The sequence below is a fragment of the Podarcis liolepis genome (genome assembly GCF_965112155.1).
Source record: "Podarcis liolepis genome assembly, chromosome: Z".
NCBI classification, from domain to species: Eukaryota; Metazoa; Chordata; class Lepidosauria; order Squamata; family Lacertidae; genus Podarcis; species Podarcis liolepis.
This window is the reverse complement of record NC_139570.1, coordinates 5,012,035-5,033,663: the sequence shown is the minus strand read 5'-3', so window position 1 is coordinate 5,033,663 and position 21,629 is coordinate 5,012,035. Positions and strand designations below refer to the sequence as shown.

Sequence of the window (21,629 nt, the reverse complement as noted above, 5' to 3'; positions counted from 1 at the left end):
AAGCATCTGTGATAACAGGATGCTGGATTATATGGTCTCATCAGGGCGAATGGTAAAGGGGATGGTGTCACTGAGGTACCAGAGATATCTGATCAAAGCAGAAATGGAAGAAGAAAATGCTGTTGTTTGCTTATTTCTTTCACATCCAGAACAGAAATCAAGCCAGCAAATAAAATCAGAATTTGCTGCTGCTGCTGCTTTCAATCTGCAGCAATTGATTGTGCTTTCCTTCCGTTTGCATTGCGCTTCTGTTGCATTGAAATCAACACTGGAATGACAATGTAAGTTATGTCATTTGCATAATTACTGGCATTAGTTACACAATTTCACCACAGTGGACACTGCGACAAAGAACTTTGTTTTTGGCAAATATGGCTGGCACACTGATGTTTGGTACAACAAAGCTGGAATACGTAAAAGTTTTGCCAACCATGTTATTAGAAAAAACTTAATTAGGGTATGGGGAAAATAAATATATATATATTAGAGAACAAAACACCAAGGTGTCTATCCCCAAAAGAAGCAGAGACCAGGAAAAAAATGAATATGAGTGACAACTGGGGAACCTATAATGAATTGTTAGACTTTTCGGAAGGAGAGCCAAAAATGGGGAAAATGAAGAGGTTAAAGAATATGTATCGGACTGGCTAAACTATCACCAAATCAATTCAAAATCTAAGGTAGATAAGAAATTGGGATTTGCAGAAAAACCATCAGAATTCAAAAAAGAAATATTAAGTTCTAGAGTTAAAAAATTATCTGAAATGTATAGGATATTACTTGACTGGGAAACGAAAGAAGAACTTGTGAAATCATCTATGATCAAATGGGCACAAGATGTGGGTCATCATATTGATTTGAATTTGTGGGAACAATTGTGGAAAACAAATTTAAAATTCACTGCTAGTTACGCTTTAAAAAAAGAACTACTTAAAAATGATCCACATATGGTATTTGACACCAAGTAAACTAGCCAAAATATTTAGATCAAAAAGTGACCTATGTTGGAAGTGCAAAGAAACAACCGTCACATTTTACCATTCATGGTGGTCTTGTAGAGTAATAAAATAATTTTGGGAGATGATATATAACAAGCTTAAGAAATTTTTTAGAATGTCCCCCCCCCCCAAAAAAAAAAACCCAGAAACTTTCCTTCTGGGAATACTAACAACAGAAATCCCCAAAAATCTAATTATTCTATGGATATATATAACTACAGCTGCCTGAATTCTGGTACCACAAAAGTGGAGAACAGATGCAGTACCATCACGAGAAGAGTGGCACCTTAAAATATTATAATATATAGAACTTACCAGCATGACAAATAGATTAAGAACTAAAAATGATAAGAATTTAAAAAGAAGACTGGACATTACATATAGAATATATGGAAAAATATTATAACAAGAAAATAATCGTATCAGGCTCACAAAAAATACTTAGCAGTAAAGGTTACAACATGGGATAATGTAAGGTAATGAAAACAACTTACTAGAGTAAGAAACACAGTTGAAAAGATAGCAGATAGGAAACCACGGACAGAGTGGAAGGGGAGCAAAAGTTAAGGTTTATAAGAGTCAAATAAATTGGAGGGGAAAATTATGATTCCATTAATATTCATATACAGTGGTACCTTGGTTTAAGAACAGTCTAGTTTAAGAACGATTCAGTTTACAAACTCTGCAAAAAAGGAAGTAGTGTTCCAGTTAGTGAACTTTACCTTGGTGTATAAGAACGGAATCTGAACGGTGGAAGGGCACCGGCTGAGGGAGGCCTCATTAGAGAAAGCGTGCCTCGGTTTAAGAATGGTGTCGGTTTAAGAAGTGACTTCCGGAACCATTAAGTTCATAAACCGAGGTACCACTGTATATATGTCTTATATTTATGTTTTTTATTATTATTATCATCCTGTGTATGACTGTAACACAGTATGCGTTGATGAATGAATGAATGAATGAATTGATATGATAAAAAAGCAAATCAAAAACTATATGTTAAAAAACAAAACATTGCTTTTGGGCAGAAGAACTGCAGCAGAATGGAAATTGTGCTGCATATGGCAGGGAGGAACAGGAAACATCACAGAGACACAGAATTCATAGTGGTCCATTTATGAAGCTTCCCCTACCTCCAAAGGGAAGTCAGGAAGTTCACACATGACCATACAAGGTGTTAAGATCTTCCAATTTGTCCAAGTCCTTGGAACATAGTCAATTGTGACATTTTGTACTGGAGGACTCAATTACTGTCATGCTGGTTTGACTGTTTTTATGATGTGTTGTTTGCTTGCTTGCTTGCTTGCTTGCTAGCCACCCTGGACTCTCTTCTAGGAAAAATGATAGGTTATAAATTTGATACCTAGTTGTCAGTCCAAAATCGACTAAATCCAGATTGCTTAAGGAGTAATAATTGTGCTAACTTACTGATTAGCTACTAACAGTCTTCCCAGATGACCAGCTTATTGAGCATTCATTCTGATTTGTTTGTGGGGAGTTAAGACAATGTGGGCTATTTAATGAGAACTCACTCGCATATTTTTTGAGGGGAGGCTAGACAGAGCTGCATCAAAGCTAGTGTTATCCCAAACTTGACAGTATATTTTCACAGTGTGTTTCTTATTGCAAAATCTCCAATCTTTTGGGGTGGCAGGTTTGTAGAGCAAGAGCTCCTAATCATCTTTGATTGCGCAACCAACATTTTGACAGTGTGTGAGTGAATCCCACCGGAAAATAGTGACAGTCTGGGAGCCCCAAAACTAAGTGAAGAAATATCAGCAGAATATTCCTGCATTGGTGGGGGATGGAACTAAATTGCCTTTGAGGTCCCTTCTAGCCACAGAAGCCAATTCCTAGGGGCCGATGGGCTGATTATTCAAGTTGGCACCCCTGCTTCCAGCTATACAGTTTTCTGAGACTCTAATTACACCCCTCAGTCTATCGTATCGTACACCAAGATGTAGTGACACCAAAGTTTAAATGCACAAACCCTTGTGTGACTCAGATCCATAAGAATATGGCAAACCCCCACTCTAGGATGGCATCAGAGTCTGAAAACTGAGGCATCCCAGTGGGTGGTGCATCAGGAAAAAGTCTGCTTAACAACCTTAATCACGTCTTATCCTGCAAAATAAAATTGGGGGGAGGGGGAATCCCCCTGAGACCTAGAAGTGTCAGAAGCTTCATTAGCTGATGTGCTTTGCAGTAGCGGTGCAGCTTTAGAGGAAATGAAAGCCAGGCGGGGAGAGAAATGCAGTCACCATCTGTAAAAGGGAAGCCTTTATGGAACACCTCTGTGACACTCAGCATCAAAGCGTGGAAGATGGCAGGCCTCTTCTCAAGATCTGGAAGGCATACATGGCCTACTTGCCAAATCTGGAACTAAGTGGAAGGATCACTAAACTTCTGGTTGCAAAGCGTCTGGTACCTGGGAGAGATCAGGGGGATGAGCCTGTGACAGAAGGAGGAGACCAGTGGACTCCAGTGGGAACAGAGCTGAGAGGAAAACATTTGCCTTTTGTCTGCTTCTTTGGTTCATGTTAAAAGATACACTGGAGTGGAGAGGGAGGCAGGAAGAAGTGATAGGAACCCTCCACATAGCTACCAATAGGGATGGGGGACAAACTTGATTCAGATGGCATTTAAAAGGAAGCCTACGTAATCTGCACCTGCAGAAGGTTCAGGGCCCATATACAGCTTCGCTTCCAATCAGTGCATGTCTCATAACTTCCTGATTAAATCCAGTAGCTTTTCATATCTTAAATGCTGGTGGGCATCTTTTGCTTGCCACGCCTGCGGGCTCTCTTCCGGCCAACGCTGCCGATGACAGATCTTAAAAACTTGGGGTCGGTGAGATTCGGCAATCGCAGCACCTTGCGCCTGCTGGACCTCCTGAGCGGAGCGGGTTGTGTCTTGCTCCTCGTGAAGTAGGGTGAAATGTGAGGAGTGTTGCAAGCCGGTGCAGAGGCAGAAGGTCTGGCCGAGATGGTACAGCACGGCTTCTCTGTCAGGGGCTTCTTCCTAATCCAGTGGAACACCAGTATCATACGCCTCTTAGATGGGTTGGACATGCTGAAGAAGGTGCTGGAGGCCCAAAGACCAGGGTGACTTCAAAGCGGAGGACGCAGCAGGCAGTTCCCTATCAATGGTGCCAAATCCAAGCAAATGTTAGCTCCAGTCCTGTTAAATCGATTATGAACGCTAAAGAAGGGATTAATTCCTCAGGCAGTATGAAAAGACTTTCTGTGGCTTTTTAATAGATGGGAGCCCCCAACTACTGCCACTGTTGACAGCCTGTTGCCCCTTCACTCTGCTTGAATGGGTTATGTCACAATGGTTCCTTCATCAGGTGTTTGTGAGCATGAAAATGCTGTTGGGAGTTTCAGCAATGAAGGCTCAGGCATAACATACTGTTTGAAAGTGTGAACATTTCCTCTTTTTTTATTTAACAAAATTTATATACCACTTTTATAATTTATATACAAATTATTAGGAGAGTAAGTTAAAAATATACTGTAGTTTATTCACTTAGAGGCTAGTTTCCATACTTTATTCCTTCTTATACTTCTATCCCACCTTTCCTCCACAGAGCATACACACTTCAGCCTCCACCTTCTCCATTTTATCCTGACAGCAATATTGTGAGCTAGGGCCATAGCTCAGTGGTAGAACAACTGCTTAGCATGCAGAAGGCATCAGGTTCAGTCCCCAGCATCTCCTGGTGGGACTGGGAGCGCTCCCTCTGCGCTTCAGAGGCTTCGCGTTGCTATCGCTGAAGCCAAGGAGCCTGCATTCGCTCCATAGGACGCACACACATTTCCCCTTAATTTTGGAGGGGGGAAAGTGCGTCCTACAGAGTGAACAATACGGTATGTTGTTGGGGCGGGGGGCGGGACACCCACCTGTCCTGTTCCAGAACTGAGCTACCTGTGACGAGACTGGTCAGTTCACAGAGGCCTCACCTATCGCTCAGTCGAGTTGCCAGTTGTGTCGCTAGAATGCTCCGTGACATCATCCAACTGACCTCACAAAGCATTTTAATTTCAAATATTCTGATTATTTATACTTTTACTTAAGTATTTTTATTTATTTACTTGATTTAGGGGAGGGGTTGCTGCCCCCACTGCCCCCCACTGGCTACATCCATGGAAATGTTCTAAGGTGTTGTTGTTTGGTCTGGTTTTGTTGCATTGTAGTACAAGATTGCTGCTTCAGGCAGCGCTAAAGTGATGCCCTTAGGGAAGCATTGCAGGACAACTTATAAAGAGGAATAATGTGTGTGGACTGTCCATCAACAACATAATGCAGGAAACACCCACAGAAAACATCTCCCAGTCTGGAGGACCCGAGATTGTCTGGAGAAGTGAGGAAGAGGCAGCTATAGTCTAAAGCTTTGCTTTTGGTTTTTGCAAGCTTTGTAGACTCACGCAGGTCAAAAAGCAGGCTTAAAAAAGCCTTTAGTAAATGAAGATGCTAACAAATACTACCCAGAGAGAGAGATATATTCTTTCAAGCATTCCCTAATCTTTGCTGTTATTTTGCTTCAATTTTGGCACTGGGATGGGCTCTACTCTGAGCCCCATGTGACTGGCAATTCTGAAAGGACACTAGGGGAGCGGTTTCTGTAGAAACAGATGTGTAAGGGTTATCTAAAAAAAATAAAAAATCTTTCTGAGCATGTTTCTCTCCCAATAAATAAGTCTGTTCTTTTTCCAGCTGACTGCCTAGGGTGGTGATAGCAGGGAAGGTGGAAAACAAATGTGCATTCAAAAGCCCTGAGCTGGCGTTACAAAGTCTATGAACAGGAAATTTTATAGCGAGTTAGGTAAGAAAACATCTGATTTTTGTTTTATGGAAAATACATGGCTTGGTTGGATAACTTGGTTGGAAAGACAGAGAGACAGAAAAACTGGGGCATTTAAAAAGTTATCAGTTAAGTGACAAGGAAGCAATAATAATAATAACTGATAATATTTATACCCCACCCATCTGGCTGGGTTTCCCCAGCCACTCTAGGTGGCTCCCAACAGAATACTAAAAACTCGATAAAATGTCAAACATTAAAAACTTCCCTAAACAGGGCCACCTTCAGATGTCTTCTAAAAGTTAGATAGTTGTTTATTTCCTTGATATCTGATGGGAGGGCATTCCACAGGGCGGGTGCCACTACCTAGAAAGCCCTTTGCCTGGTTCCCTGTAACTTTGCTTCTTGCAGTGAGGGAACTGCCAGAAGGCCCTCGGCGCTGGACCTCAGCGTCCGGGCATAACAATGGGAGTGGAGACGCTCCTTCAGGTATACTGGACCGAGGCCATTTAGGGCTTTAAAGGTCAGCACCAACACAGAAATGCTCGGAAATGTACTGGGAGGCAATTTAGGGACCAAGGTGCAGTCAGAAAGGTACCGAGGGTCACATTTGGCCACCAGAACGGAGGCTCCCCACCCATGTCCTAGGTCACACCCACAACATACAGTCAAAGCACATTTAAAGCACATTCTTCACACTGTCTCAAGAATAATCCTGGGAACTGCAGTCTACCCTTCACAGAGCTGTAATTCCCAGCTCCCTTAACAGTTCCCAGGAATCTTCAGGAGAAGCCATGTGCTTTAAATGCTTGGTGTGGATGTGATCCTAAGCTAAAAGAGAAAGGGAAGGTAGGAATCTGGGTTGTGTTTTAGAGGTCATACTGAATTCAGTGTGTCTGGATGGCGCATGTACACATAAGTGCCAACCGGAAAAAGGGGGACTACATAGGAGCTGAAACTGACAAGCCTTGGTGCAGGCAAAATGGGCAGGAGTTCCAGGTCATTTTGACTTCAGCTATAGTGCAGGCTCAAGGCAGTGTCAGTGTGTTTGCATGTGTGTCTGTGTGTGACACTGACAGGCAGCCTACTCACATTTTTCTTTTGGACTAAAACCGTTTTGCATGCAAGTTCCCTCTCTGCTGCCTGATCTCTGAGTTGCAAAATGGGGTGGCTCTGGAGGGAATGGGAAGGTGCATGGCTTGCTCAGCACCAGTGAGGGCACAGATACTGTCCACTAAGTAACAGTTTTGAGGTAACATCAGCATTGAGAGAGGGTGAATCATTAATGGTATTAAGCCTGGGAGCAAGGAAGCCTTCCAGGTATAGGGACAGGAAAGCTGGAAAGACACAAACAGCTCTCCTGTATTTTTAGCTGCTGTTGGTGTAGAGAACCCTCTTCAAAATGACTTTCTTGGGGCCACTTGCCAATGACGGGGCTGCAGAGGCAAAAGTGGTTAGAACAACAGAGGCAACTCTCAAGTTTGCAACACAGAAGTTGGAGGTTTCTACACTCATCCTCTGTCATGTACACCTCTCTCCCTCCTCCATCCAGGCAAGTGAGAGGAGTTGCTTCCAGGTGGTCCTTTTGCTTCCAGGTCGTCAAGAGTTGCTTCCAGGTGGTCCTTTTGCTGAGCATCCAACCAACCTGATTTGTTTGCACAAAAGTTTGCAACCAGGTTAGACAATATTGCATCAAGCAATCGTCATCCCACATTTTCTAGTGCATTTTCCTGCCACTTTCCAGAAGAACCTGAATTTGCTGGAATGTGATTGAATCCCGGTCTGGAAACACCCAAGGACACATCTGAATCAAGCAAAAGCCTTGGGGAGTGTCCCATGGGCTAGACAGGAAGGTCTTCAGCCCACAAACTGGGCTATTATTTGTGGAAAGCTGCCATATTGGGATCAGGAGCATGACGCACATTAAAGGTATGTCATATGTTCCCTTCTTCCATCTCTGTGGAGCCATGTCTAATTTGCCTGCCATTGATGACCAGCACGCAGTCAAACAGACTCTTTCTTGCTTTTGTGTTTTCAGCCTCCCCATCTTCAAGCTTCTCCTTTATTTCTTAATCTAATGGGAGCAAAAACTATTAGGAAAAATGAAAGCTGCCTTATACTAAGTCAGATCATTCAGCTATCTAACTCAGTATTGTCCACACTGACTGACAAGGAGGGGACAGTTTTCCCTGTGGGAAACGGAGACACAGGACACAGTGTCTGTCTGCTGCCCAATGTACTAAAGTAGTGCAACTGCTAACGCAAAATTCAGTATTTAAATTAACTTCCTTTCCTCTTTGGTCGCCAGGTGTGATTTGGCTGTGTACTGAAAACTATGTCATCGTCCCCCACTCTTCTCCCCTTATGTGCTGGAAGCTGCCCACAGTGGCTAGGAAAACCCAACCAGATGGGCAGGGTATTTTTTAGTATTAGTATTAGTATTATTCATACTGGAATCCCTTTCATCCCTACCTGGAAATGCTGGGGAATGAACCAAGGACCTTCTATCACTGAGCTAAGATCCTTCCCTAACAGATGCCAGGAGAGGTCATTTCCTTTCCTTGAGCTATGACTAGTTTTGAGGCTCAACCGGGCTGCAAACATGGAGTAGCTGAGCACACTCAGGGCCAAAAAAGATTTTGTGCCTGCTCCTTTCACTTTAAATGAGCATCACAGACCCTTTGGTTTCATTTGGCATTCTGTGGGAGAGGAAAGGCAGGCAGCCTAGCTAATTACATAAGAGGTCGGGTTTTGATTGGAGGTTTTATTTTTAGGCAAATGTAATTGGCGGTATGTGAGTTGGGGGGAATAATCAGAAAACCTGTTGGATTGCCTGTGTGTGTGTGTGTGTGTGTGTGTGTGTGTGTGTGTGTGTGCTGGTTGTGGATTTGCGAAAGGGGAGACATACAAGCATATTTATCAAACTCCCTTCCCCGGAATATTTCCAAAAATAATCAAGTTAAATTATTGGCACATTGGGAATAAAGCATGCTAGCCTCCTGTGTGCATGGATTTTTATTGTTTTTGTGTGTGTGTGTGTGTTGTTTTTGTGAGTTGCCACATGCTGCCTGAAGTCATGAAACAGCTTTACCGTTGTTGGAAGGGCAACAGTAGGGATCATTCAATTTGCAATTTAAGGGTTAGTTCTGTTGGAGTTAAAGTCAACTAGCCCAGTGGGGGGTGGGTGGAGGTGTTGTTTAGCAACCAGGTAGACACCAGACATGGTGTTTACTGAAGTAGCACATGCTCTGATTGGCTGTGAAGTTCTCAGGGAGTTTTTCTTCTGTACGTTTTGTTTAGGGTTGCCATATTTCAAAAAAGCCTCCCCCAAGTTGTTGAGCCTCCCCACAAAATATAGTGATTTTAAGCTTTTGGAGCTGCTTCCAGTGCTTTTTCCATTGTGTTGTCATACATCCAGGTTTTCCCTGATATTTTGCCATTTCAGCAAAAAAACAGAACAGATCAGGAATTTTCCTGACATATGGCAAGCCTAGTTTTGTTGAATGACTTCCCGCTCTCATGAGTGCCCATTGCACTACATGAGGCAAAATGGAAAGTTGCTGCCTTGCCCCATTGTGGCTGCAGCCTTTTGCCGAAGCCTCACTTACTGGGGTTGTGCAGTGACTTCCAGCGAGATCTCATGGAACTCTCCTGAGATCTCACTGGAAAAAGCCACCTCCACTGTGTGACCCTAGCAGCAGGGGCAGGGGCAAGTGGGGCAACCGCAGTGGCAGCACCCCACTGGATTCTGCCACCCAAGGCAGCTGCTTCAGTCTGCCTCTGCCTGCTCTGTACAAGGCCTGAACTCAGATGATGCACTGTTTTTGTTTGGTTTCTGCAGTAGAACATTATACCATCTGGATTCCATCTGCATTGTTCAAGTGCATTTGCTAACAATAGTCACATTTGGTGTGTGTGGGACTTGGTATACAAGAGGGGTGGAAAACTTGTGTCTCTCCAGGTATTTCTGGACTACAACTGCCATCATCCATAGCCACTGGCCACGCTGAGGCTGATGGGAGCTGGAGTCAAATAACTTCCCCATCCCCCTTCTACACTCATGGCAAAATTAGGCCACAGCATCCTTTCAGATGTATAGTGTACTTTTTTTTTAATGCTTTCCCGTGTATAGAAGCTCATGGAAAGCAGAAACAAAGCAAAAACAGGTGCATAGAGGAGAAAAAGTTTTCCCTTTGCTGTTCACTAGGGCATCATCCAGAGATATAATCTCCCACCTAGGCCACAACAGACATGATGTGGGAAGCCTGTGATTTGGTCTGCTGATGTCTTCTTCTTTGCTTACCAAGGGTTGCATGACAAAAACTGCATCTCCGGGCTATGACCGTCAGATATGAACCCCCCATTCTGCACTATCATTTCCCTGACTGAAATTAATAATCTTTTCACCAGGTTGATTTTAGCATTGAGGGTTGTGGGGAGAAAAAGACAAAGATATTTGTAGCTAATAGCTCTCTCTCTCTCTCTCTCTCTCTCTCTCTCTCTCTCTCAGTGTGTGTGTAAGGGTGTGTGTGAGAGTTTGTGCTTGTGTGTGAGAAAAACATGTGCCTGTGAGAGGGTATGTGTATATATGTGTGTGTTGCAAGAGTTTGTGTAACAGAGTGTGTTTATGTGTGAGAGAGTGAGTGTGTTCTGGAGATATATAATGTTTGTTTATTATATGCATATAAATATATAGATAGATTTAGAGGGTCCCCCTTAAACCCTAGAAATTAATAAATGCTAGGATTTTGGTTATTTGTGATGTGATATGAAGGGAGAATGCAAGCTGCAAAGGAATTCCTTATTCAAAACAACCTGGCTGAGCTATGATTATCAAAAGAACAATTGAGGGACTTTAAAAATACAAGAGAACTCTTTCCCCCTTGCCCCAGGATTTGGAAGGTTGCCAGAGTAACTGCTGGAGGGGAGCAGTGTTGCTGGGATGAAGGGAGGAAGAGGAGCTGAGATCCATCCTGGGCAGGCTGGCTGAAGGCTGCCAGCACTGCTGTGGGGTACCAGCCCCTCTTGAAAGGACTATGATGTAAGATCCAGTACATTTTATTGTCTCAGGAGGACTATACCACTTCATTCAGACCCTCCAAGTGACTTTATTTTCTAAGGATGTCCCTGATTTAGAGAAGACATCTCAATTTCTGTTTTGATCCCAGAATATCCTGCTTTTCCTTAGGATGTCCCTATTTTCATTGGAGAAATGTTGGAGGGTATGAAGTTATCCTACCCTCAAGCTGTCTGAAGGCAATCCTGTATAGGGAAGGTTTTTTTTTTAATGCTAAATGTTTAATTATGTTTTTATATATGTTGGAAGCCACCCAGAATGACTGGGGCAACCCAGAAAGATGTGTGGGGTATAAACAGTAAAATTATCATTATGGAATGGGATGTCTCTATTTTCATCGGAGAAATGTTGGCATGTGCAGACTGAGCCTTAGAATTGAACCTTCATGGAGAGCAGGTGTTCAAAAAAGACTACTCTAAATGGCAATCAGTGAAGCAAAACAGGGGTTTGAGTAAAAAGCAACGCAATGAGGTTTGCTGGGGAATTCCATTTCCCAACAACAGCGCATGGAGAGGCAGGGCCTGACCCCAGATGCTCCAATGGCCCCCATTTTCTGCTACTTGTTCCCAGAAAACCACTCTCCCTTTGTGGGGTGCTGATTTTTCCAGGACATGTCATGGAATTCACCTCCGAAAATGGCGTCCTGGGTTATTTTTCAGAAATTGGACAGATGTCCTGGAAAACCAGCAATGGGAACCCCATAACTCAAAAATAGGCAGTGGTGCTTTTAAAAAGCAATGCCAATATGAGAGGACTGGGTTTATATTTTTATTGGTCAGTGGACACATTTAGAATTTTAAGAAAGCACTGTGGGTACCAGTCACAAAATGGCTGCCATGAGGTCATTGCCTAACATAGCATGGCGGCTTTGGGGCAGTGGCGTAGCGTGGGGGTGCAGGGGAGGCTGGTCGCACCGGGCGCAACATCTGGGGGTGGGCGCTCGCACTCGCAGCTCTCTAAAATCCACGGGTTAGGGGGCGCAAATTACTTGCCTTGCCCCGGGTGCTGACAACCCACGCTACGCCACTGCTTTGGGGGCATGGCATACAGCACAAAATGGCTGCCACATTTAAAAGAACAAAGAAAGAGCCAGGACCAGAAAATGGCACAGGCATGCTCCTCACATCAGCTCCCGCCAATGCAAAAAAGACACCTCCATCATGTTTAAGAGAGCATGTTTAATTGAGGAGGGGCTGAGCCAAGCCAAACAGGAACAGAACAGGAAAAGCAGTCTCTCAGGCACTGTGGATTTTGGGGGTGGGGGGGACTGTGTGAATGTGTTTTGGTCATATCCACTTTGGGCTTAGGCCCTGTCTACCACTGGCATGCAGCCTTCACCACTTTCTCCAAAGGAAATGAAGCCCTTGGCAGGGAGCAGTTCCTAACTGCTGATGTAAATACATGAGCTCTTTTGGGGGGGAGAGGGGAGATTTCTAACCAGGATGTATGTTATGTATTGAAGTTATCACCCTGTCCACCAGGGGTATCGTGTATACAGTTTTCACTCAGGTCCGTGTCAGTTACTTTAGGCGGGAAACCCTGGGTTGTTGTTGCTACAGTGTTGACAGCCGGCTGCCTATAAAAGCAGGCCGGCTGAACTGTTTGCTGTTCAGTTCTGTTCCAGCTTACAAATAAAGAGCTGCTCTGGAGAAATCACTGTGTCGTCTGCTATGTCTACCCACTATTTAACAATGTACATGCAAGTGCAGGAATGCAAGAGGCACCATGCAATACACATCCTATTTAACAAACATCAGTGTCTGTTTTCTATTTTGAGCTGTGGCAGCATATTGCCAGGCAATTGCATTTCGCCAAATATACACCTTCAAACCAAAAGAACAACTCATTGACTTTTAAATTGTGGACGACAAGCAGAGTAAATGAAAAACGTGTGCAAGAGACAGAGCAAGGCCTCCAGAAACACATTTGCAGATGTGCAGAACTCAGACCGAGATTTTTTGGAAGACAATAGGGGTGTTAGAGGCTAGGAAGAGCATTGCTAGGTGATTAAAAAAAAAACAACCTCAGGGAACACGCCCATGGAACAAATTTGTCTGGACAAATTAAGATGCAGGGACATGCTGTGGTCCCACACACACCCACCTACCCCGTAAGCAAAGTTGTTAACAAAATTAAAAAGTTTAAAACAAGGGGGGAAGGTGCAAAAGATCCGCTGCCCAATGCAAAATGCCTTCGGCCTTGTGGGACACAACCAAATCTCATGGTGCCACATGTAACTGAATATAACATGGTTCTGATGAAACCCTGCTCCTGTTTTGTTTTTAAATTCTACTATATTATTTTTGCTCACTTTAACAAATACAATACAAAAAATGCAATGGGGACAATGGGACAGCCATGCAACGTCCGCTTGTTTACAATTAGGGAGGAACAAATTTCCAATTTTGGATTTTCTACGTTTCTCTTTTTCCCAATACTAAGTTCCATTGCCCACATTTCCATGTCAGTCTGCGAATCCTCAGAAAAATCCAACAGCCTTGTGCAAATTTCCTAACCTTCCCTCTGATATAATGCATTTTAACTCTACTAGTATGTGAATTTATGTGCACATTGCTGGGCTGGAGAATTGCATTGCAAAATTCAAAGAAATGGAACATTTGGAAGATGGCTGTGTTTCAATTCACATTTTGTTTTGGGAAGTGTGAGAGTGTAGGAAAAATAGTTTTGCTTTTAAATCTGAACTGAATCATTTTTTCCCCTCCATCCCCTACTTACAAGCCATGGAAAACAGGAAGCTTAATACTGAGTCAAACCATTTGTCCATCTAGTTCAATATTGTCTACCCTGATAGGGGTCTCCCCCAGCCTTACTTGGGGATGGGAAGACTGAACCCAGAATCTTATGAACGTATGACTGATTAATACCTGCAATCATTGGCAGAAAGAGAGTTGGATATTTGACAGTGAAACAGTGAGGTGTACAACAAAGAAGCATAAAGCAAAATATTTTTTGCTGACTCTATGTATGCTAAGAATGTGTGCCATTTTTCTAAGAAGTGATCAGAATATTTGACATCCTATTTAGCTGCAAGGAAATCTTATCCATTATTAGGTTATTCCAATCCTTTACAAACTACCCTCTTATTGGGAGGAAACAAGCAATTTAGAATAGAGCTTTTTCTGATGGCTCTCCTTGTTTCTATACACTTTTAATTTTTGACGAGCTTTCTTGCTTATTCCCCATCTGAGTTACCAACCACCCCAAATCCTAGATGGCTCAGAACATTTATTTTTTAAAAAAAAGTTGCAAGAAGCAGTGCTGATCCCTTAATGGGGTATTTTGAGACAATCGAGGGAACATAATGAGCAAAATGAAAGAGGAGAAACAAACCCCTTTCGGCAATGCAGCAGACCTCAGCCCACGCACTTTTCACAGACTGAGAGCAGGGGGGGGGGGGGGAGAGAATCTGGCTTGTTTTGCTAGCATCATGGTTTTATTGCTATCATACATTAAGCTCCCTTTTATAAATAGAGGTGATAAAGGCCGGTGGGGAGGAGGGATGTAAGTTTCTCACAACTTCACTGTGTTCATACTGGAAAAGACCAGTGTCAATTTTGCCTTTGAGCATACTAATCTCCATCCCCCCTTACTTGCACACATGTACGTACTAACAAACACACTTATTAGCATATTATTCTCAGTTCTCCCTTCCACACCCCACGCCATACATTTATGTGTTGTGAATAAACAGGGTGGAATCAGCACTCAGGTTTGGGGCGTGGAAGGGAAGGAAGTTTTATGAAATGGATATGCCCAATACCTATGACTTGAGGGGGGAGACTGTGACTTAAAGGCCACCCTTTAAGGCAGGAAAAGCGGGTGCCATTCAGCCTGCCAACATCCCTTAAGATACCTTCATGCTCCTAGGCACATTAGATAATGCTGCCTCATCACCAGTACTGAAGTAAGAGTCATCCTCCAGTCTGGTCAGTTTTTATACAGGAATTTAGGAAGCTGCCTGTCAGAGGATTGATCCAGGACACAAAAAACATGATTTTTCAATTTTCCATGACAAAGTGCTGCTAAATTCCCCCCAGATGTCAATTTTGCCTTTGAAAATCCAGGTGTATGGCAGCCCTAATTGATCCATCTTGCTCAGTATTGTCTAACTGGCAGGAGCTCTTTGGACAGAGGTCCCTCCCAGTCTTATCTCAAGATGCTGGGGACTGAACCTGGGACCTTCTGCATACAAAGCAGATGTCCTACCACTGAGTTATGGTTCTTTTATCTACTAATAAATTTGCAACTTCATTACCTCTTTATTTATTTCTAGTGTTGACTCAGTGCTTCACCAGTTCAGTTTGCCTCTGACCTAATCAGCGTTGATCAGAGGAACACAGGAAACTGCCTCGTACTTCGTCAGACCACTGGCCCATCTCTGCACCGAGTTGCAGTGGCTTTGCAAGGTTTCAGGCAAGAGTTTCTCCCTGGAGATGCCAGGAAATGAACCTGGGACTTTCTGCATGCAAGGCAGATGCCCTGCTGTTGAGCTATAGCCCCTATTTGGCAATGTGGCGCTACCATCTTGTCCACTTCAGAAAGCACGGTATCTTGGCCTAAAGATAGAGGGCAGCCCTCTCTGTTCCTGCCCTATAATTGCTATGGCTGCTATGGAGAAACAAGAACATTGCCAAGATACTCATGAAGTCAATGCCTCAGGTTTGTGGCCAATTAATGATGTGGTGGGCAGTTATATCTGGGCCCCAGAGTATATCAGCCAAGTATTTTGTTTGTAATAAGGCTCAGTCCTGTGAAGCAAAAAGTCAATGACATTCAGCGTGCACCAAGAAGCACTTTAGACCCCAACACTTTGTATTGCAGATGGGTGAAAATACATGTTTAAATGGCATTAGCTCATGGTTCCCATCCTGCACAGAGAAGAGGTCCTGTCAAGGAGAAGGGCTGTAGCCTAACTCTCTCCCTGAAATACTAATCTTCTGTGCACAGGGAGCTTTCAACAAATTTTAGGCCATACATTTACAAAACTATGATACCACTTTAAACAGCCGTGGCTTCCTCAAAAGAATTCCAGACCCTCCAAGTGCCCCTATTTTCCAGGGACAGTCCTGAATATACAGAAGCTGTCCCGGTTTCTGGTTTGATCCAGGAACGCCCCACTTTTCCTTAGGACAGGGGTCAGCAAACTTTTTCAGCAGGGGGCCGGTCCACTGTCCCTCAGACTTTGTGGGGGGCCAGACTATATATTTTTTTTGGGGGGGTGAACTAATTCCTATGCCCCACAAATAACCCAGAGATGCATTTTAAATAAAAGCACACATTCTACTCATGTAAAAACACGTTGATTCCCAGACTGTCCACAGGCCAGATTGAGAAGGTGATTGGGCCGGATCCAGCCCCCGGGCCACAGTTTGCCTACCCATGCCTTAGGACGTCCCTATTTTCACTGAAGAAATGTTGGAGAGTATGGAGATACTCCTGAACCAAATAGATAAGGACGTATACAACCTTTAGAAGACAGGGCTGTCTTCTAAACCTGAAGGCAGCCCTGTATAGGGAAGTTTTTCTATTATATTATATTTTAATAAATGTTAGAGGCCGCCCAGAGTGGTTGGGGCAACCCAGTCACATGGGTGGGGTATAAATAATAAAATCATCATCATTATGGAATAGGACACCCCTATTTTCATCGGATAAATGTTGGAGGATATGGAATTCTGGGAACTGCATTTTGTGAAGGATGCCAAGAGTTCTTAAGAGACTCCCTAGCCCCCTCCCAGAGCAACAACTTCCAGAGTTCCCTGTGAAAAGGGGTTGATTGTTAAACCGCTCAGAGAGTTGTTGCTCTAAAAGGGACATAAGGGCCTCCTAACAATTCTCAGCACACAAAACAAACTAAACCTCCTAGAATTCTTTGGGAGTAGACATGACAGTTTGAAGTGGTATTATACTGCTTTAACTGGTATGAATATGGGGGTTTACCTAAGACAGGGATGTCATACGTCCATAATTTTCTGGACATTGCCGGGATTTGGCTGAAGGAAACAGTGTGCAGGTGGGAATGGCAACTTTCCAGATGCATGGCAACCCATGTCGGAAGTGTAGATTTTGGCAAATTTCCTTTGAAATAGCTCAAAAACTTTGCCAACCATTTTTTTTCTGTCAGGATTTTCACTTTTGACATATGGCAACCGTACCTTCGCTTCAACGGAGCATCACGTTACAAAACCTTGGCATTTCCATAGGATTACTAAATGCAAACAGTCACCATAATTGGAAGTGGGTGAGTGGAGGAAATGTCCAGACACCGATTCTGTGTGCCAGGGTTTCACTTGATCGAGATATATTTACTTTTAGGAATGCAAAGTGCCCAGTAATTGGTATTGTACATATTGCCCCCCTCCCCCGCCCAGTCTTAAAATTAATGGATCAATAAATTAACAAGTACTATGTTGGCCCAGCCTGAATATCCTGGTGCCAAAGAGTCTTTGCACTTGGCATCGCTCACATCCTGTAATTAAACCAAGCCCACTGGTGAACCTGAGCTGCTTGGGAAGGAGCCACTGCATAATAGAACATGGGAGCAAAGTTGTCGCATTTAAGAGAGATCAGTAATCCATTATGGGCCACAGCCAAGCTGGTGATGCATTGCTGAAAGCGCCCTTTCAATATTGCATGAAGGGAGTCGGCCAAGCAAACCATATTAAAAGCTGGTTTCCTGCTCTTTTGGTAAGGCAGGCGCTCAGTCAGCACTCGCCTCCCCAGCCAGGATGTTGCATGCCACAATCAATAGGGCTGTTCCAAGTCCTCCTAAGAATGGCAGGCAACTCGCCACAGAACTGTGCTCCAGGTTCTCTCAAGCCTGGAGCTATGGGGATGCTGCAGTCCACAGAAGCAGCTTATCTAGCTCAATATTGCCTGCACTGACTGGCAGCATCTCTCCAGGGGCTCAAATTCCAGGGGACATTCCCAGCACTACTACATGTGAAGCAAATGTTCTGCCACTGAGATATGAACCATCAGTTGGAACTCACAAGCTCATGGAAGGAAGCACACCCTTGCCTGGTCTCAGTTCCAAAACTTTGGACTGAGTCTGTCAACTTTGCAGGTTTTTGTTTGGTTTGCCACATTAAGTTAGCCTGGATAGCTCAGTTGGTTAGAGCATAGTGGTGATAATGCCAAGGTTGCAGGTTCAATCCCCATATGGGACAGCTGCACAGTCCAGCTGCATTGCAGGGTCTCTTCCAACTCTCCAATTCTAGAATCCCAATCACTAGCTATGAGTTGGATTCATACTGTATCTTTGGAGATCACACAGGCAGGATCAGAACTAATGGTAACCATAACTTGTAGTGAGTCAGACCATCATAAAGGAGTAAATTTCAAAGAGTAGCTGTGTTTCAGTCCACAGATTGTTTCAGAAAGTGCAAATTAGGTAAAATTGCCTTTAACCTCGTCTCAACTATTGTAATGCACTCAGTGTGGGCCTACACTTGGTCCTGGCCCAGAGATGCCAAGGATAGGAGCCAATTCCCTGGGACTGAGGTCCCTTGTGCACCCCTCAATAAAGTATCTGAGGGGGCTGCCCCCCCCCCAGTTGATGGGCATTGCCTTTCAAATTGTGTTTTTGTGCTGTGTCACGTGATCGAGTATACAGGGCAGGACTTATTTGGGGGCCCAAATATTTTATTCAAGTTGGCAGCCCTTACACCAAGCATTGCCACCCTATCTGTATAACCAAACAATTCTAAAATATAGATGCGCTTTTACTTTTTCAAGATTGAATGTATTGCCCTGGGCTGTACTTGAGGGACGATTCCAACAGATTCCATACAAAAAACCGCTTATATCCCTGTGGAGGTGGCAGTAATGAATTGGTGACGTATTCCCTTCTGGCCTGCACTCTTTATAAAGACTTGAGGAATAAGATTATCACCCTTCTTTCATTGCCCATTCCGTGTCACCCAGCCACTGCCACAGTGTCCTTTCTCTTGGGAGATCAAGATGAGCAGGTGACAGCAAAGGTTGCAAGGTTTTTTCATATAAAATAAAATAAAATAAAATACATTTTTATTGGGTTTCTTTGTTATAACAAATTGCAAATACAATTATCCAAATTTCATATTTTACAATCCCCACCCTCCCATTGACTTCCTTCATCTTCCCTTTCTGGTTTATTTCATTACTTGTTATCTTCTGCATGTTAAATAACTATACATGTTGTTCTTTCATCATATTCTGCTTAAAGTTGTGAATGTTTATTCAAAACCTGCCAATGAGTCCATCTCTTTTTTTTGTTTCTGTAGCTAAGTTGTGAAAGGTTCTCAATCTTTTTTAAAAGCACTATTGTCCTTTTCATGTACTTTGTCTGTTAACTTTGCTAATTCTGCATAATTCATCAATTTTTCTTGGCATTGTTCTTACATTGGTACTTCTCCTGTCTTCCAGCCTTGTGCTAACAAAACTCTTGCCACTGTTGTAGCAGACATAAATATTTTCCATTTTTCTTTTGGCCGTTCTTGACCTGAAATACCCAGCAAAAAGGCTTCTGGCTTTTTTACAAATGCCATTTTAAACATTTTTTTCAGTTCATTATATATCATTTCCCAAAAATTCTTTACAACTCTACATTCCCACCACATATGGTAAAAAGTGCCTTCCTTCTCTTTGCATTTCCAACAATTATTTGATCCTGTTTTATACATTTTCCCCATTTTTACCAGTGTAATATACCATCTATACATCATTTTCATGTAGTTCTCTTTCAACAATATGCAATCCGTGAATTTCAGATTCACTTGCCATAATTTTTCCCAATCTTCAAATTGTATATTATGCCCCAAATCTTGTGTCCATTTAATCATTACTGATTTAACTTCTTCATCTTTAGTTTCCCATTCTAATAATATACTATACGCTTTCTTTAGTAATTTGGAATTATCTTCTATAATTTCCTTTTGAAATCTAGAAATTGTGTAATTAAATCCTTTCTTATTGTCCTCTTTAAAGATCTCAATTAGTTGTCTGTGATGCAGCCAACTCTGAACATGTTCTTTTAATCTTTCAATATTAGTTTTCCTTCTTGTTCTATTAATAGATCTCTATATGCCGATCATATGGTCGGCGGTTCGAATCCCCGCGGAGGGGTGAGCTCCCGTCGTTCGGTCCCAGCTCCTGCCCACCTAGCAGTTGACAGCACTCTTAAGTGCAAGTAGATAAACAGGGACCGCTTTATAGCGGGAAGGTAAACGGCGTTTCCGTGTGCTGCGCTGGTGCTGGCTCGCCAGCTGCAGCTTCGTCACGCTGGTCACGTGACCCGGAAGTGTCTTCGGACGGCGCCGGTTCACGGCCTCTAGAGCGAGATGAGCACGCAACCCTAGAGTTGGACACGACTGGCCCGTACGGGCAGGGGTACCTTTACCTTTTATATGTAGGCCAAATTCCTTTCTTGCTTAACAGTTTAAGTAATGAAGCTTCAATAGGAGATAACCACCAAGGTATTTTTTTGTTCTAATAAATCTTTATATTTCCCCCATACTTTTATTAGTGACTTTCTTATTATATGATTGTAAAATCCTTTATGTACTTTCCCCTTCCCATACCACAAATACGCATGCCAACCAAATCTGTTATCGTGTCCCTCCAACTCTAATGCCTCCTCCTTTTCTAATTTAATCCAGTCCCGAATCTAAGTAAGACTTGCTGCTTCGTAATTAAAGTCTGGGAGAGAAAAGCCTCCTCTTTCTTTTATATCTGTAAGTATTTTGTTTTTAATCCTTGGCCTTTTCCTGCTCCAGACAAATTTGGAAATATCTATTTGCCATTTTTTGAAGCACACATCATTACTTATTATCGGTATTGTCTGAAAGAGAAACAACATTTTTGACAATGCATTCATTTTAATTGCTACAATTCTTCCTAACAGGGAAAGACTCATCCTACTCCAAATTTGAAATTTAGAAATTAGGTTGCAAGGTTCTTAGCTGGGGCAATTAGAATAAGATCCACTACAGTGGTACCTCAGGTTTAGAACTTAATTCGTTCTGGAGGTCCGTTCCTAACCTGAAACTGTTCTTAACCTGAGGTAACACTTTAGCTAATGGGGCCTCCCGCTGCCGCCGCACAATTTCTATTCTCATCCTGAAGCAAAGTTCTTAACCCGAGGTACTATTTCTGGGTTAGCGGAGTCTGTACCCTGAAGTGTCTGTAACCTGAAGCATCTGTAACCCGAGGTACCACTGTATTTGACTATTGATTCAAAACCCTAAAATGTATTTTATATAAATGACTTTTTAATTTCCATTCTTTGTATATTGTATTGTTGTTTTATTGCTATGGCCGATGGCCGATGCAAATAAAGATTCATTAATTCATTGCAAAACTCTGCAGCTAAACTGTTAAAGGGGACAGACTATTGCCAGTACAGAACTCTACAAAGCTTGCACTAGTTCCTCATATACTACCAGGTTAGGTTCAAGGTTCCTGTATTAATTTACAAGGACCACCTGATGCTTTTTATATCCCTGTTCAATTTCCTAGGTTTTCAGCGGAGTCACTGTTAATGGTCCCCCTTAGCTTGGATGCCCAGCTTAGATCCAAAAGAGTCTTGTGTTCAGTATTATGGTCCAATTTTGTTGAACTTGCCTCCAGTTGGGATCAGACAGGTCCTCTCCTTGTTGAACTTCTCACACTTCCTGAAGGCCTATTTTTATTATTATTTATCCCAGCAGGTTTTTAAAATCAACTCTAATTTCACAGTTTTCACTCATCTTTT

General features: G+C 42.9%; 1 long non-coding RNA gene across 1 annotated transcript; it reads right to left on the bottom strand.

The window, feature by feature from the left end:
- Window positions 1-2,956: 2,956 nt before the first annotated feature.
- LOC310697966 lies at window positions 2,957-4,182 on the bottom strand. The gene is made up of 2 exons (XR_014521270.1): window positions 3,665-4,182; window positions 2,957-3,371 (listed from the first exon to the last, which is right to left on the bottom strand). It is a non-coding gene; the product is annotated as an uncharacterized lncRNA (long non-coding RNA).
- Between the last annotated feature and the right edge of the window lie 17,447 nt (window positions 4,183-21,629).